This window comes from Amblyomma maculatum, chromosome 1, assembly GCF_055883805.1.
Source record: "Amblyomma maculatum isolate TAMU_Amacu chromosome 1, ASM5588380v1, whole genome shotgun sequence".
NCBI lineage: Eukaryota > Metazoa > Arthropoda > Arachnida > Ixodida > Ixodidae > Amblyomma > Amblyomma maculatum.
This window is the reverse complement of record NC_139344.1, coordinates 370,767,907-370,773,168: the sequence shown is the minus strand read 5'-3', so window position 1 is coordinate 370,773,168 and position 5,262 is coordinate 370,767,907.

The following is a 5,262-nucleotide window of genomic DNA, read 5'->3' as shown; positions in this document are numbered from 1 at the left end:
GATTCCGCCTTTAGGCCAGTTTTGTTCTTAGTTGTTGTTAGAGCCGAGGATCCATTTTTGACGCAATGACTTGTCTCTGTGCTAGTTCTTCTTTCGAGCTATATTTTCAATACAAAAAAAAAGAAAAATTCTCTAAGCATTCCTTTTCTCTTCGCTAAAGTCTGAGGCAAATTAATAAAAAATCCTTAAAAAAGGGGGCAGGTGGGATATAACTCACTGGAAGAGCTATCTAGGGCTGACCTCTATGACGCCGATGCATTTAGCCCTTAGGGCAATGGAAATGATTCCAAGCGGACGACTTGTACGAGTTAGTAGATTTTCGCAAAACCTTACTAGACCAGAGCTCGTATTTTTAAACTATTTGTTCTTAATTCACTATTGTACGTGAGAAGGGGACGATCAGGAAGGAAACATGACTACGCCATGCGACAGAACGGGAGTAGAAGGAAAGAAGCCAACAGTCGGCGAGGCCAAGGAATGCATTGGGGATTGTATTTTATGTCTTTTTTAATTTTTCACTTCGGTAATCACACAAATTAGTAATGTAATCTGTTTAAGGGAAAGATAAATAAACACAATGTAGAAGGAAAAACAAAGCTGTGTTAGAACTCTAACACAGCTTTCGCCATCGCTCTTGATCCCGTTCTACGTGACGCTGGCGGTAACACAGGACGTTCCACGTCCACCGCTATGGTTAATGGTGGCGCTGGTGAACACTCTCAAGGTTCGTATACAGACAACATTAATATCCAAGAAAGTAGCAGGTGGGACAGCGGCCGATGTAACTCAGTTGGAAGAGCACCGGACGCGATATTCGGAGATCGTGGGTTCGGTTCCCACCATCGGCACGTTGTTTTTCCTTCTACGTTTTGTTTATTTATCTTTCCCCTAAACAAATACATTACTAATTTATGTGATTACCGAAGTAAAAAATTAAAAAAAATACATAATATACTGCTCGCCATGTATGTGGATGTGCGGCATTAAACATGGGACGAGATATTGCCTTATGTCACATTTGCATATAACATGGCCGTCCAAGAAACAACTCGACTCACTCCGTTTCGCCTAGTATACGGACGCGATGTACAGACCATGCTCGACGCTATGCTGCCATGTGCGGCTGACGACCAGCTGCTTACCGCTGACGCAGAAGAATTCACCAACTACGCTAAGGAAGCTCGCCAACTCGCCCGTAATCACATTACAAAACAGCAAGCAACAGATGCAGGCCGATATAACGACCGCCACTGCTATGTCGTGTTCCAGCCTGGTGACAAAGTCTGGGTGTGGACACCTGTCCGGCGCCCAGGCCTGTCAGAAAAGCTTCTCAATCGTTACTTCGGACCCTACGGAGTGTTGCGTCGCCTCTCAGAAGTTACGTACGAGGTTATTCCAGACGAAACTGTACCAAGTTCTAGTCGTCAGGGCTCGTCTGACCTAGTGCATGTGCTTCGCATGAAGCCGTATTTCACCCGCTGAAAGTCGTATTCGCCATCCGGATCAGTTTTTTCTGTGAGCTTGCGGGGTTTTTTTCTCGAGGGGGGGGGGGGGGTTAATAATGCCACCTGACGGTTTCAGGTAGCTCTTGAAAGACGAAGAAGTTGGAGACTCTCGCGCGCTTCGGCTAGCTAGGACTGTGGACTCTTAAGCCTGTGTCTTTGTGTTACCATTTCCCATGAACCTCTGTCTTGACTGTGTGTATCTGCCCCTGTTGCGGATTCCCATAAATCCCTGTCTTCGTGCCAATACAATCCCCAATGCTTTCCTTGGCCTCGCCTACTGTTAGCTTCTTTCCTTCATGTATTATAACAAACACTCTCATTTCCCCTTCATTTCTCATTTCCCCGTCTGCTTAGAACGGGAGTAGGTATGATGACCGTTTACGCACATAAAAGTGTGACGACGTCCGTTTTAATTGCCCGGATGTTGACTTCCCTTTACTGATCACATCAGTTAGCTTTACTTTCTGTATCTGGGTGTAAAGAGTGCGATCGACGTACTTGCTTCTTTACCGCATGGTGTAGTCTGGTGCACGACATCACGCGAGAAGGAATAAGAAGCGCAGAAGAAAGGCGATTGCAGAAAGGAAAGGAGGCAGGAAGGAATAAAAACTAACCAGGTGGACAACGCGAAATTTATAATTAGTGCATATGTCGCGAGCACGGCTCCCACAGCTGCACGTAAAATAAACGCGATAGCACTGAGTGCTCTTTGATGTCTGCACGGGAAAAACTGCATCCACTGCAAGTTTTTTTCAGGTTCAGGTAAACTCGTCCCGCGTGTATTTCAGAGCGTCATATCTACTGCGCACATCCAGCGAGTTTGGGGTGATGCAGCAATCAAACCCTTCACCTTATCCTTACAACAGGTGTTTCCCTTAGCGTTGAGACATGTTGCCTACCACGTGACCTCATGTATACCAAGTGATCACAACATCACACTCCACCATGAACATTTAAAAATAAAAATGTGAAATAAAAATAGCAGAAACACAATTTTAAGTTGATAAATATACGCTCCAAAGCTGCCATCGAGATGTTCCCTCCGCGGTGGTGTTTCATGAGCAAACGCTCAATATTCATGTTTCGAAGCGTCGAATGACTTGCATCTTTTTTTTTTTTTGTATATTTTGTGCACAAGTATGCGAGAACTTGTTACAAACGCATGCTCTTTATTTTTGCATTTTCCTCACAAACACTAGCACGTAAAAAAATCCCAAGGAAGGCTTAGGAAAGGGGAGCGCCATCTAGCGCATAACATTGTGATGTAATGTTTGCAGCTATTCTACGCTTAAATTGGCAACCAATGGATTCTGGATTTCGCGGTTGAACACATATCCGGTTTTAACCGAGGGCAGCAACCGAAGCATTCGTGCAAGTGACGGTAATCTAACAGCTGTCGCCATCACATTCAGGGATATGCTACTGAAGAGCACTAGACGCGCATATATGCAGCACATTCAGCATGACCGGAACCATTTGGTAGATATGCGTGCAAAAATATTATTTCTAGCTACGGCAACAAAAACGTGAACTCCAAGATTTCCTATATTTATACGAATTTAGTTCATTGCTCTTAGCGACCATCCGTTATCATCTTTTCGCATTACATGTCCTGCCCATGCCCATTTCTTCTTGCTTCCCACTAGAGAATAACAAACTCGAGTTATTTCCCTGGCCCGCTCTGCACGCTTCCTGTCGACTTAGCGTTGCACCTACATTTTGCGTTCCATAGCTCTTTGTGTTGTCCTCAACTTAAATAGAATCCTTTTCGTTAGCCTCCACGTTTTAGTCTCATAGGTTAGTGCAGGTGGCACGCGACTGTTATGCACGTTCCTCTTGAGCGATACCGGTAAGCTGCTTGTCATAATCTGTGAATAATTGCCAAATGCGCACCATCCCAATCTCATTCTCTTAGTTATTTTTCTTTGTTTTACGGATTTTGCGGACTAAGGGATTAGCGATTACTGCCCGTCCTAAGTAGACATATTCGTCTACCACTTCAAGTGCCTCGCTACCTATTTTAGACTTCCGTTGCTTTCCCAGGCTCGTCAAGATTACCTTACTCTTCTAAATGTTATTATTAAGGCCTACCTTCCTGCTTTTTCTGTCCAAGGATTCCAAGGGAAGTAAAGCGTAGCAGGAGAGGCAGAAAATAAGGTGGATGGATAAGGTTAAGAAGCTCACAGAGGTCAAGTGGACGCAGCTAGCACAGGACCAAGTTAATTGGAGTAAAAAGGGAGAGGCCTTCGCCCTGCAGTGGGTATAGACCGGCTGATGATGATGATGACTTATACCGATGCATCAATAGAGACTTTTAGGCAGCGGAGACGTACTAGAGCCGACATATACTGGTTTTCTGGACGCCTCGTGCGCACGAGCAATAGTATAGGTTGGGTAAGGTGTGGTCACCACGCGTGCGTAATAGACATCCGGTAAACTGGTTTACGTATACGCTCATATATCTCTGCTATGCTAAATATCTCTCACGTGCGCACATGTTCTTGCCTAATAGGATAGACAAAAACGTTTAATGCATGCACAGCCCGGAAAGCATTTTCGAACACGGAATGCAAATGCGACACTGACTTCCATTGTTTTAGGCTTAGCCAGGGGCCATACGCTGAAGAAATTAAAATGGTTTCTTTTTTTTTCTTATTTTGTCTGTTCAACTACAGTCTTGAGCTATACCTGCTTCATAATATAGCTTTCTTCAATCTTTATTTTGTATTTTAGAGTACTATCAAAGGCACGCGTTTCTTGTTGCTTTCAACGCAAGAATATGCAGGTTTTTAAAAAATACACAGCGCAACAAACATAGGACAAGCGAGTAGACGGGAACAGCGCTGCACCAACTAGCTCAACTCACAGTTCTTTTGCAATATGCAGGTTACTCAAAGTAATAGGCTTTGGACCTTCAGAGCTGTGCGTCAAAGCGCTACGCAATGGCAGCTGCTTTTAATCTTCCTCCTTTCTAGCCAGCTAGTTTTGTGCCGCTTTTATCTCTCCAGAAAGAAAAGAAAATATGTACGCCCAAAAAGCTAATTTCCAAGCAGCGTAATTGATGTGTAAAAGTATACATCACGAAATAAGAATACTCCGCACAAGGAGTGAAATTTGTAATGTTTGAACGTCCTGCTTCGGCGCGACCACTCCGTTTTCACCGAGACGTGGAGAGTAACGAGGTAATTTATTCCAGCAGCCCGCCCGCCAAGACCGCGACAAGCGCGTCGGGCGGTAATTAGAGCAGCCAGGACAGCGGCTTTCTCGGCCCGCTCCGCTCCTTCAAACTTGCTCGCCCACCGCCACTGTTCGTGCTTCTTCAAGACACGACACGCGCCAGGCTGTCTAGAGGCACTTGAGGAACGCAGGCAGCTAGCGACCAGCTTGGTACAAGAGGCGACAGGCGCAACCTTGGAACGCGCGCGAAATTCATTACGTTTGCAACGTTCGCGATCAGGCTGGAGGCGGCCCAAGCAGAACTGGGTCGGCTCGCTGCAAAAGACATTCCGAAGTTCCCTCGGTAGCTTGAGTAATGAGTGTACGGTGGATCGAGATGTTAAGATCTCGAAGCCAACGTGTTGCTCCGAGTTTCGACACCACTTTTAATAAAAAATATACACATAAATTTTAATTACAAAAATCTGTAGAAGCGGCAGGGTGCTATCCTTTTCTACCATTTTTGATGAGGTATATTTAAATGGGACGTTGTGCGACCGCGTCGGTATCATAGTCGGCGTTGTGAAAGAGAATCACTGGT